Genomic DNA, 14113 nt, shown 5'->3' on the forward strand with positions numbered 1-14113 from the left:
ATTTGTGTGTATGGTAACATGTTTAGTAGTAGATTTCTTTTCAGTGAGACTCCAGAAGACCCAGGCATCATATCCATACTTCTGAAGAAAGGTAGCCAAAGGAAAAGTTTGAGCACTGTTTGTGCACTACACGTTTTCTATCTTTCTACTTCCCAGCTCAGATTTGAGCTATTCCAACTACATCTGTAGTATAAACGTGCTTTACCCAAAATAATGGGAATGCAAGTGAATCTGTACCGACTTAGATTACAGAGTCAGGGACTTGTCCATAGTTTGCTTTTTATTTGTCATGACAGACAAAGCCAGACTTTCCAGTTCCCCCTGGACTTTAGGAGCATGTCAGGCTACAATCGGTTTTGGCACAGCAGCCAACTATTCAGCAACTGCCAGATCAGCTGTGACTTTGCAATAGATCTCATGGGACATGAAAAAAAATAAAAATCTAAGTAAGCAAGGAAACAGATGCTCCTTGTATAGGTGAGAGACTTTGTTGTTTTTTCTCTGTCTGTCCAAAATTTCATACTGTTAAGGCTTCAGCACTGAAGTTCAAACACAGATACATGTACACACAATTACACATACACCCATTTATATTTAACTGCCTTTTGAACAGGTTTTCCTCTCCCAGTTTGCTGTGATAGTAGAAGTATTCACATATCAAAAAAATGATCTGGAGAAGTTTCAGTATTAGTCAGTTGGTGCTATTCAAAGTGGTGTTTTTTTCATTGTTGATGGGTTCTTTTTTAATTGATGTTTGGTTTTCATTTTTTGTTTGTATTCCCCCCTCTGTTTGGTCTTTCAGTTTATGGTTGAACTACACAGGTGACATGTTTTTCTCAATGTATATTCTCCTTCCCAAAAACTAGCATTTCAGCTTCCTTTGCATATTTTATTTTTCTGCTTTGGTTGGTGGTATGCATACTTCATTTCTGTCAGCATTTTCTCCTTAATTATGCCTTCTTAGATCAAACGCAGACATCTGTGCAGTCTTAAGCATTATGTGAAGAATTATTTCTGGCATGGATTCCCTTATGCATAGCTTAAAACTACAAGCTACTATACTAGTGGTGTTCTATACTAGAGTAATTTTGATCAACTCTCATTGCAGTTATAAAGTCTGTAAATGTTGGAGAGAAAATGGGTATTATAGAAAATATTTGAAAGACAACAGCTGTGGACAAGCTGTACAGCTGGCACATTTTAACTTGTAGTTGCAGAATGCAACTGACAAGTGTAGTTCATTTCCAGCTCTTGATTGCTTTCCTTAAAAACACAATTACACACTGCAAGTGAGTTTTCTGTCTCTAGGATAAGAGAAAGGAAAAGAGAAAGAAAAGATAGAGAAATGGAAAGATAGAGTGAGAAGGAAGGAAGAGAATAAGGAAGATTCTGTCTTTACATAAGAAGGAGGGAGGGAGAAGAAGTGAGACATTAAGTAAAGATTTTTCAATCATTTAATGGTTTACCTTGGAAAAAATGATTGATTTTTGGGGGAAAATCTGCTGCTTTATCAAGACAAAAAGCCATAATTGGCTCAAAGACATCTTAAGTCGTGTGTATTAGCAATGTAATGCCTCCACCCCCAAGTGAGAACAGATAACATCTAAATCTTTAAAGTTTTCATACAAAAAACTCCTGTAAAAACATTCACCTAGCACACTGAAAGCAAAGTAGATAGCTTGAAATAAAATAATTTAATAATTTAAGCAATGGTTGACTCAGCAAACTGATACAGTCAGTTTAAACATTTTTTACGTTTTACATTAGTTACGTTAATTTCTATTGTGCAGAAACATTTGGGGGAGAAAACACCATTACAATTAATAAAAAGTGTGCTGTAAATGACAGACAGACATACTACTTAAGAGTCAGAAATATGCTTCAACACTAGATTACATATACATACAATTCAATTTCTGCAGCTGGGCATCTGCCTGCAGGCCGGATGTCAAAAGTTCTCACTGTAGTTACTGAAAACTAGAAGATTATTCAGTTTACCCTAAAAATGTTCATCTGTGTTTGGTCAGCTGAAAAATCGCCCAAACTCCACCAAAAGTACTGACAAAACCTTCACTGGCTATAGTGGGACTTAGACACGTAGCACACCTCTAAATAACTGTGGTGGAAGCTAGTTACCTACATATGGTATAGTTTAACACACAGATTTATGATCCTTCTTGTACCCTTCTTATGTTCCAGCTGCCATTCCAGGATGGTGAAGGTCTCCCACAAACTCTGTGTCACCTTTGCCAGTTCTGCAAAGAAGTCTCAGACACCCTTGGATATCTAAAGGAGTCAACTGGAAGGTAGTCAGCAGTCTTAAGGAGCCTAAAATAGAACCAATCAACCTCATCCCTGTACCCACTAAGATCACAGAACGAATCCTCCTGGAAGCTATGTCAAGGCATATGGATGACAGGGAGATGATTAGAGACAGCCAGTATGGCTTTGCCAGGGGCAAATCGTACCTGACTAATCTGGTGGCCTTCTACAATGGGGTGACTGCATCAACGGAGAAGGAAAGAGCAACTCATGTTATGGACCTTGATATCTGTAAGACCTTTAACATGTCCCCACACAGTATCCTTGTCTGTACATTGAACAGATGTGGATTTGATGGGTAGACTCTTTGATAGATGAGAAATTGGATGGATAGCAGCATCCAAAGAGTTGCAATCATGGCTCAATGTCCAAATGGAGATCAGTAATAAGTGGTTCCTCAGGGGTCCATAATGGGACAAGTACTGTTCAATATCTATGTTGATGACCTAGAGAGTGGGATTGAGTGCACCCTCAGACAGTTTGTGGATGGCATCAAGCTCAGTGGTGCACCACATTCACTTGAGGAAGGGATGACATTCAAAGGGACCTTGACAGGCTTGAGGAGAGGCCTCATGTGAAACTCATTAAGTTCAACAAGGCCAACTGCAAAGTCCTGCACCTTGCTTGGGGCAATCCCCAGTATCATGGGGATGAATGGATTGTGAAAAGCTCCCCAAGAGAAGGACTTTGGGATACTGGTAGATTAAAAGTTTGTTACAGGATAGCAATGTGCACTTGCAGCCCAAAAAGCCAATCATATTGTGGGCTGCATAAAAAGCAGTGTGGCAAGCAGGTCGAGAGATATGAATCTCCCCCTTTGCTCTCATGGGACTCCACCTAGAATACTGCATCCAGCTCTGGAGCCCCCAGTAAAAGAAGGATATGGACCTATTGGAGCAGGTCTGGAGGAGTGCCACAAAAATGGTCTGAGGGCTGGAAAATCTCTCCTACCAGGAAAGGCTGAGAGAGAAGAGTAGGTTCCAGGGATACCTTGTTGAAGCATTTCTATATATAAAGTGGGCTTATAAGAATGATGGGGAAAGTTTTTTTGCCAGGGTTTTTAGTAACAGGACAAGGGACAATGGTTTTAAATTGAAAAAGGATAGATTTAGATTGGTCATAAGGAATTTATTTTTTTTAATGATGGGATTAATGAGGCACTGGAACAGGTTGCCCAGAGAGGTGGAAGGTGCCCCATCCCTGGAAACATTCAGGGTCAGGTTGGATGAGTGTCTGAGCAGGCTGACCTAGTTGAAGTTGGCCTTGCCCATTCTAACCCAGATCATTCTGTAATTTTAAGATTCTAATGCAAGATCAAAATGTGTAGAATTTTTTGTTTTGTTTTGGCATGTTTTTTTCCTTCTCCCTTTGGCATCTTTAATATATTTGTTGTGTGTTAGCCCTGCTGGTCAGATAAGTATCACAGTCACTTGCTTACTCTCCCCAATCCCACCCCTCCCCCAGGTAGGACGATGGAATAAGAAAGGAATAACAAAACCAAGAAATCTTGGGGTTTAATACGAAACAGACAAAACATAATAATTTTTTAATAAGTGATGGATAAGTGGAAGGGGAAGGGAAGAAAATAATACAAAAAAAAAGAAATAGAAAAGCAAACATTCACTGCTTCCCGTGGGTAGACTGATGCCCAGCTAATTCCCGACCAAAATATGGCTAACCCCCCTAAAATCCCCTCTTTTTCCTTTTATTGCTGAGCATGATGTTATATGGTATGGAATACCGTTCTGGTCAGTTCAGGTCATCTGCTTAGTTGTGCCCATTCCCAGCCTATTCTGCACCTCCTAATCTGTACACTAGGGGAGGAAAAGTGAGGAACAAAGAAGGTCTTGATGCTGTACAAACACTTCAGCAAATGCTAAAACATTAGTGTGTTATCAGTACTGTTTTCGCCAAAAATCTAAAACACAGCACCATATGAGCTGCTCTGAAGAAAATTAACTCTATCCTAGCCAGGGCCAACACAGTATTTTACAATTTACTTTGCACTTCCAGTATTTGACATATAATACTGTAAACCAGCACAAAATACTAAATTAATAACTATTCCAGTAATAAACTCTTGTACTATATTTCTCTTTATCTTTCTTGTTTTACTATTTTATCCCTATATATAGGGATTAACAATTCAGGGTCATAAAAACCAAAATATGAACTCAGTGTTGAAATTGCCTGTGGTTACTTTAGTCTTAATGCTCATTTTATTGGTAGCTTATATTCCTACCTTTAATAAATTAGTAAGCTAAATAATTTTTTGAAAAAGACTATACATTGGAACATAAAATCACATATTTTATTAGGAGTATTGGACCATATACTATAATACAGTATTGAATCAAATCCATGTGCTAACACCAGAAACCAGGAAATTACTAACAGATTCGGTAAATGATGAGCATGAACCTTCTAATTTTTTATTATGCATTGTTATTTCAGAAAGATTGTTTTCTTGGAATGGTGACTTCTGTAAAGAAAGAAATAATACTACAGGAACTAATAAACCTTAAAAATGTAAGTCTTTAAAAACAGTTTAAAAACAAGCCAAAATGTTCACTTCATCAAACCAATGACATTTGTAGAAATGGCAGATTACTGAGAATAAAAAACTTTCAGTAGAGAAAATAAAGGGATGAGTAAACCCCCAAATATTGCAGATGTTCCTAGAATGACAACAATATGGGTAGCACTGAGGAAGGATCTGAAATTTTAGGATATCAGATAAAAATATACATTTGTATACACATGACTCTTGAGAAGGCTGTTACCTCGAAGTTTCATAGGAAATACCAAACAAATAAGTATCAAATAAAATGCAGGTTCTGGGTGAAGATGAAAGACAAAACCCAAGAGCAATATGGAGAACTTCTTATCTGAGAAAGTTGTGATATTATAATTGTATATGGAATAATGCAAATAGCCAGAAAATATAGTAGGAAGTTGACCACATATTAAATTCTTGAAAAATGTTGATGTTTCTGCTAGATGGTCACAAATAAAACTGATTACAACCACTTGAAATTACTGACTAGGAAACAGTTTTGGTGAAAAGGTTCATTACATAACAGAAGTTGTGGTTACATGAAAAGGAGTTATTGCAGCAGCAAAATACTACACATATACACACACACAGACGCCATCCAACTAAAACAACTGGAAGGAAATCTTCTGACATAAGATGTATAGAAAGTAAAGCAACCGAGGGCAGATAGGAGTCTCTTTTTAAAAGGGACAATACTAAAATCCTTAATAGAAACCACACAGATTTGTATATAAAAGAATAAGGCGTAGTAAGGACTAAAGGTTCTCTTTGATGACCTAAACAAATTAATACATTTGGTCAAACATCAATGAAGGTTATTTCTAGGCCGGTAAGAAACATCACAATGTATCTACTTTAAAAAAACCTGGCAGACTGATGCACAGAAATCAGAGAAACATAAAAGGTTAATTCTTGTGGAAGGCACTTCAGTGCTGAATTCGTGATTTTTCTGAGGACCATAGTTAATGTTAATAGAAACATAATAATATTACTATTAACTTGGGAAGCTAAAACAAGGAGTCAATTAAAGAATAAATGAGTGTTCTATATGTATGCAAATAAATAGGGTTCGATGAAATTTACTTTCAAGCATTTTTTAAGTGTTTCTGTCTGAAATGCTGGTAGTTATTAATAAATTCTACTAAAACAATAATGCCTCTTCTCTTTGATAGCCATCTTGACTTTATTAAACCTTTTGATGAATTCACACATCCTATTGTAATTTTCAGAACTGGGCTTTTTTCAGTTAATAACAGTTATAATGAATATGGTGTCTGAAAATAATTCATGAGAGTTGATTCTAACTAGCATGTCTCTCCCTCTCCCCGAAGTATGGGCATTGTAAAATATGAAGTTTCTGATGACATTTTTCATTTCAGAAACATAAAATTATGTTTTTAAAATGTTATTAAGATATCATGTTTTGTTTTATACATTGACCAGAAATATTTTTACCATTTAAAAATATTTTATAAAGAATACAATTGCAATGCTTTTTTGTACCAATGTTTTAATTCCTCTCAAAAGAGACAGGAAAAATACTTGCTGCTTTAACTTTAAAAAAAGGCACAGTTGCTGTGGCTGCAGGGGACCTAAATAAATGCCAAATACTAGGGAGATGTTATTTCACTTAGAGTTACACCGTTGTTTCCCTACTGAGGAGCTGGTAACAAAAGGAAGAGTCTGTTCAAAATTGTTGTTCGTGATAGCTGCCAAACCATAATACTAATTTCTCACTCAGTTTGATATCTAAATTAAATGGTATATGATGAAAAGAAAATCCATGCAGGGTAAATGCACAATTGGTTGGAAAAAGCATCCTACCTGTAGTTATCAGTAACTATTGGAATGCAATACACATATATATATATATGTGCATGCTATATATATACACTATAATCCTTCCAAACTTGAAAGTTATTCACTGTTATACCTCACAGGGATCTCTTATTCCGGTGTTGTTCACTAATTTTCATTTTTGTAAATTATGAAAAGGAAAATTTTAGATGCTTTGAGTGGCTAGACTACAATTCAAAATTTTCTAACTGAATAAATTTATCAGATGGTCCATAATTTTAATATCTAAATTAGAAAGAATTTGTTGGAAAAAAGAAGAAACTCCTTCATAATATTTTTTTACAAGCTATATTCTATCAATAAAACGCCACAAGGAGCAAGCCATGTAGCTGTAGGCCTATACACGTCAAGAGATGCCTAAGAGAAGTGATATTGCTTCCTAAAGCTAAATAATTGCATCAGCGAGATGAGGCATCCAGCCTGCCTAGAATAAGGTAAGAATTATACCATTCAGTTAGATGAAGGAGAATAAGAAGTAAAAAGTAATGAACATTGAGAAAATTTAAGAAACAATAAAAGGGCAAAAGTATTTAGCTTCAAAATTAGTTACACAAATGTTTACATAGTAAGAGGTCAGAAAGTAATCTGAAAGCTTCTCAAACATTTCAGCACACTCAACATTGTGCTGTTGTTGCAAAAAAGAGAAAAGTAATTCTAGGGATATTAATGAAAGTCACTTATTGCCTGAAAGACACAGGAGGTGTTATGGCTCTTTTCTGGAATGGTGTGGCCAGTTTCTGGCATTCCCCTTTCAAAGATGAAAGTACACTGACGAGTGATATCTTTATTTAAATGTGCCTGTATGGCTTTCACAGGCAGCCCTAATCACACAGTGCGCATGTTCCAAAATGACATGGTGCAATCCAGCTCTAGTTCAAAACCTGTGTTAGTACGTTGGACCTCAGTATGATTGAGTTAATTAGCCCAGTTTTTCAAGTGTATCACTGTGCTGGCATCAAAAGAGGTTCTGAATCAAAGCTGGATCATTTTCAGCCAGCTTGGACAGGCAGACCACACTTGTCTATTTTCATGAGACAATACAGATATATTTCCAGAAAGACTGGAAGTAAAAGATAGTAAACATACTAAAAATGAAATATGAAAGTTTTAAAAGGAAATAGAAGAAAAGAAAACATTGCAGTAAATTTCCCCTCAAAATGTCAATAACCTTGTCTTTCAAAATGGTTTCATTAGATGAAGAAAAGCAAAAACTTGCTAGTAAAGCAATTGTACAAATATTATTTTAAGGTTCATTTTGTTATTTTATTAAAGTGTAGTGTAAAGTGTACTGAAAGCTTGTGACAAAGTGCTTCTTTTCTACCTGTTATTCCTCTGAGGGGATTAAAATGTGATTCACAGACTTGTCCCAAGACGCAATTTTTAACATTTATTAAAAAAAATCCATGTAAAAGACATCAGCTAAGTACAGCAGGCTAGCAGCTACTACACTTGCAAACAGTCAGTTTAAAATCAAAGGAGAAAGTTCATAGCTTCCTTTACTTCCTGAAAACATCAGGTGAAAACCTTTTCAACTTCTTGACTTTTCCCTTGAATTCAGCCACAGTTATGTTATGATGTCAAGATTTGTTCTTTTACAAATATTGACTTAATTCTATGGTTCCTTCTAGCTACATCAGTCAATAAAGAATGGTTAGACTACCTCAAAAGACTTGTCTATACACAATCTGTTACTTCATCTGGCTCACAGTACAAACCTGTTAATCACAAAGCATTACCTCCTATTATTGCTCAGGATTATTATTTTTTTTCTGTGTGATTCAAGATAGCAATATGAGGCCAGTTTCACTCACACGTACTCTAAGAATTAGCTCAGTAAAGAGTAATTTTTTAGGCCTCTCAATTACCTAAAATTATAATTTTTCATGGGAATGTACCACTTTTTTTAAGACCTATTTGAAAAAAAAACCTTGAAACTCTGTAATCACTTCTGGGCTGAATCAGAGTGCAACCCAGAACAGTTAGTATCTCAATGGTTAGAGCATTGCTTCTGTACATATCCATTGACCTGAAGATGTTCAGAATAATTGGATAAATGAATTAAATATATGGGTGTGATTTTGTTCCCACTTATAGACAGGTAAGTTTAAAATTCATCCATTAATATTTTTGTCCAGGAGAATTTAAATATGTTCTCCAAAAGTTTCTCCAGAACATGCCTGGGTATCTCTAACACCCAGAGTCAAGAAGAGATTAGAAAATATATTTTTGACTCCTAAAATGTATTAGTGAATGTAGTACTTCTTTACTCTAGTAATTTTGAAAGTTTGACCCATGTGAATTTTAATTAGGATAACAATTTAGGAAAAAAAAAAATGGACATCTCCATAAAACACTTTGTAAAGTGCATCTATTTAAAAGGAAATATTTTGAAATTCACTTTATTTTCATTCCCTTTTGACTTACTGTGTATGCTGCTAATTTAGGTTTCATGTAATGTCAGCATGGCCACAGAAAACTACTGCTTTTATCCTTTCACCTTGTCTAACAGTGATACTTTAATCTTTTAATCAGTTCTTTTAAAGGTCCTGTCACTTCAAGGACTGAAGCCTAGTGTTTGTAGTTTAATTCCAGACTTCTGCAAAGGCATATTTTCATTCATCTATCATGTTGGTCTCAGCTGTTTAGGACAGGGCAGGATATATGGAAACTGACATGTCATTTTCTTCTTGTGTTAAACATGACTTGGGAGAAAAGTCACTTTATATACATGTAAGTTCATCTTCAACATAATGACTTTTTCCAAAAACTGGGTTTCTACAAGAGACAAATGCTCTGAACCAGATTGCTATTCAAAGGAAATGAAGTTGTTCTAATTTCAAAGATAGTATGATAAAACTGAAGCCAATTTGCTTATGCTAATATAAAATCTGAGTAAGCAAAGAGGTACCTAAGGAGAAATAGTGTAACTGATCTTATAATCATAGAGGACTCATATGAAAATAACAAAAATATCAGAAATTCCTCATGTAGTTTATTTAGAAAATATAGAAAATTTAGAGAAATAATGGACTCAAAATTGGAGACTTTTATTGGTATTAGGGCAAGAGGTATTAAAAATGGACTCCAGATTGTAAAGAGGCAAACTTGCCTGTAAAATTAGAAGCCTAATGCAGCAGTTGTATTCTGTACTTGGAAATCAGTTCCATGTCCTAAACAGAGTGATCTGGTGTTGCTTTAGATGATTTGAAGTATCCCAGGTGTTCTTCAGCTACTGTTTCAGAAAGGTGTTCTTCTGTAGGTAGTGCCACCTTCATGGAGACATCCCAATCTACTTAAGGCTTCTTAAGTGCTATTAAACTCCTCTATCTAGACAACTAAAACAAGCCCTACATATTTTAAAGCAAGTATGTACATGTAAACTAATAAAAAGATTCAGCTATCTGTCTATCCTTAGTGCCTTCTGTCATTTTACGTGCTCTGGAATAGCCTATCTCTGCTGTTCTACCAGGATGAAGGTTTATTACAGTCCCAGGGCCACATCAGCCGGCTTCATGCAGGAGATAGTGTTATTAACCAGTCTAAGATTATTCAGTAAAGCCCATTTCAAGGTGTCTCAGTTACATTTTTAGTAGAAGGTAATTTTTATTTGTCTAAGAAGGATCATTGAGTCTTATTTGACATGTCCTGGTATATCCCATTTAATTTCCAGAAACCAGGAAAGCATAGATTTCTGGTGTCAGAATTATCAGCGTTTTACAGATGTCTTGGCTACTCAAGAGCATATCACACAATAGTACATGCCTGTGTTCCAGCACTGAATCACATCACCTGATTCACACCTAGACAATTACATTTAAACAATAAATAGATAAATATATAAAAAATATTTTAAGAAAATAAATAAATACATAAATAAATTGATGCAATAAAAATTAAACTTAAATTTAGATCTAAATTTAGATTTAAAACCTGGTCATGAGACCACCTTAAGCCTCAGTTCAGTTGCCAGATCTTAGGCATCCAGGTTACTCAGACTGGATGCATGGGTTTTTGTTAGCTAAAATTATCTGTAATAAATTTCACCACCAGAACCAAACAATTTATAGACTATCTACCAGATATAAAATTATGTATCTAATAGTTTAAATATTTTTTACATTCTTACATTTCTTATGAAAGATTTTGTTTTATTCTTTGTATTTAAAATCAGTTAAATGATAACAGCAGCCACTTATTAAAATGAGACCTACAGGATTTTAATAAATTAATAAGTTGGCTTTTATTTCCAAATATTTGTACTGTCTATGGATGTTATCCAGAGAGGAAGTACTTTCAAAGAAATAGGTAAATTTTAATGAAACTCTTAAAGGTGAAGTATTAAGATGGAAGATTTCTTGGCTCCTATTTCTATATACTTCCTAGCTCAGTACCCACTTTCTTAAGGCAGTAGGTATAGTGCTTAGTGAGATTTTTACACAGTGGAAACAAAGCTGAATTTGTTAATGAAGTTGATTTACTATGAAACAATTTTTTATTGTGTATTAAGCAAATGAACAAAAGGGATTAAAATGTACTTTACAGTATTTTTCAGATCTATTTTAGTGCACAGCACCAGTAATTACTTGATTAAAATCAAGTCTGACATGTTGATAATATTTTAATTAGTAATACTTCAATGACTTGCTGGGAGGTGACATGCTAATTTTGGCTTGCAGCTTGAGAAACTAGCTGGGAAGCAGATGGAGCTAACTTGTAGAGTGGTCTCCCTCCTGCCTTACATTTTTATGGTCTGTAGTAAAAACAAGCTTCTTGGTAGGTCTGAGAGAGGTGGCATGAATTCTCTTCTCATTCTCAAAAAAAACATGATGAGATTGGAATTTTGGCTTGATAGTTTACCTTAGCATTTACTAGCATAGCACATGTCTATTGAACAGCTGTTTTATTTAACAGATACATTGCTAAAAATAATAATAGAATAATAGAATCACAGAATCTTAGAATAGTTTGGGTTGGAAGGGACCTATAAAGGTCATATAGTCCAACAACCCCTGCAATAAGCAGGGACATCTTCAACTAGATCAGGTTGCTCAGAGCCCTGTCCAACCTCACCTTGAATGTTATCAAGAACAGGGCATCTACCATTGCTCTGGAAAACCTGTTCCAGTGTTTCACCACCCTCATTTAAAAAAAAAAAAAATAAAAAAATCTTCCTTATAACTAGTCTAAATCTACCCTCTTTTAGTCTAAAACCTTTACTCCTTGTCCTGTTGCAACAGGCCCTGCTACAACTTTTCTCCCCATCTTTCTTATCAGCTTCCTTTAAGTGCTGATAGGCTGCAACAAGGTCTCTCTGGAGCCTTTTGTTCTCCAGGCTGAACAACCCCAACTCTCTCAGCCTTTCCTGGTAGGAGAGATTTTCCAGCCCACTGATCATTTTTGTGGACCTCCTCTGGACCTGCTCCAACAGGTCTTCCCTTTGCTGAAGGCTCCAGAGCTGGATGCAGTACTCAAGGTGGGGTGTCACCAGAGCAGAGCAGAGGGGCAGTATCATCTCCCTCAGCTTTCTGGCCACACTTCTTTTGAAGCAGCACAGGATACAGTTTGCTTTCTTGGCTGCAAGTACCCAAGCTCATGCCCAGCTTTTCATTCACCAGTACCCCTAAGTGCTTTTCAGCAGGGTTGCTCTCAATCCCTTCATCCCACAGTCTGTATTGATACTGGGGGCTTCTATGACCCAGGTGCAGGACCCTGACCTTGGCCTTATTGAACCTCATGAGGTTCACATAAACCCACTTCTTGAGCTTTTCAAGGTCCTTCTGAATTACATCCAATACCTTAGGCATGTCAACCAACACCATGGTGTGGTCTTCAAACTTGCTGAGGGTGCACTCAATCCCACTGTCTATGTCATTGATGAAGATACTAAATAGTTCTGGTCCCAGTATAGACCCTTGATGGACACCACTGATCTCCATCTGGACATGGAGCTGTTGACCACTACCCTCTGGATGTGATCATCCAACCAATTCCTTATCCACCAAACAGTTCACCCACCAAATCCATATCTCTCAAATTTAGAGAGAAGGGTGTGGGGGACCATGTCAAAGGCCTTGCAGAAGTCTATGTAGACATAATCTGTCATTCTTTCCTTATCTGCTGATGTAGCCACTCCATCATAGAAGGATACTAGGTTGGTCAGGCAGGACTTCCCAGGCACCAGGCACAGAGGTGAGGCTGACAGGTTGGTAGCTCCAGGGGTCCTCCTTTCTTCCCTTTTTGAAAACGGGTGAGATGATTCCCTTTTTCCAGTTACCAGGGACTTCATCTGATTGCCATGACTTTTCAGTTATGATGGAGAGTGGCTTGGCACTTACATTAGCTAATTCCCTCAGGACTCTGTGATGTATCTTTTCAGATCCCATAGATCTATGTACATTCAGGCTCCTCAAGTGGTCACAAACCTGATCTTCTCTAACCGTAGGAGGAACTTTGCTTCCCTATTCCCTGTCTTGTGGTCCATCCACTCGAGAGGTATGGAAAGAAAGGCCACCAGTGAAGTCTGAGGCAAAAAATTGTGGAGTACCTCAGGCTTCTCCTTGTCCGTTGTTACCATTTTGCCAATATTGCTCTTCAGGGAGTTTTCTTTGACTTTCTTTTTCTGGCTGACATACCTGAACCCTTCCCATTGTTCTATGCACCCATTGCCAAATTCAGCTCCATCTGATTCTTGGCCTTCCTGACTCCATCCCTACATAACTAGGCAATGTCCCTATTATACTCTTCCCAGGATACTTGTCCCTGCTTCCACTGCCTGCGCATTTTCCTCTTGCTCTTTAGTTTGACCAGCAAGTGTTGACTCAGCCATGCTGGTCTCTTGCCTTCCTTTCCTGATTTCTTAAACCTGGGGATCAAGAACTCTTGCACTGTATGGAAAGCATCCTTCAAGATCTGCCAGCTCTGTGCTGCTGCCATGTCCCTGAGGGCAGTTTCCCAAGAGATCTGATGGACTAACTCCTTGAAGAGCCAGAATTTTGCTTTCCTAAAATTCAGGGTCCTGACTTTACTCTTCACCTGACCCATATCCCTCAGGACTGTGAACTCCACCAGTGCATGATCACTGCAGCCCAGGCTGCTTCCAATCTTGATGTCACCAGTTTGCTCACTTGTGTTGGTGACCAATAGGTCCAGTATCACTTGGCCTCTGGTAGAGCTATCCACTACTTGGCTTAAAAAGTTATCCTCAGTGCACTCTAGGAGTCTTCTGGATTCCTTCGGCTTGCTGTGCCACTTTCCTAGCAGTTGCTGAGGTGGCTGAATGCCCTCCAGCAGGACGAGAGCCTGCAAGCATGATGCCTCCTTTAGCTGGAGTAAGAAGGCTTCATCAATAGGCTCCCCCTGCTCAGGTAGCCTGAAGTA

The sequence above is a fragment of the Falco biarmicus genome, chromosome 2 (genome assembly GCF_023638135.1).
Source record: "Falco biarmicus isolate bFalBia1 chromosome 2, bFalBia1.pri, whole genome shotgun sequence".
NCBI classification, from domain to species: Eukaryota; Metazoa; Chordata; class Aves; order Falconiformes; family Falconidae; genus Falco; species Falco biarmicus.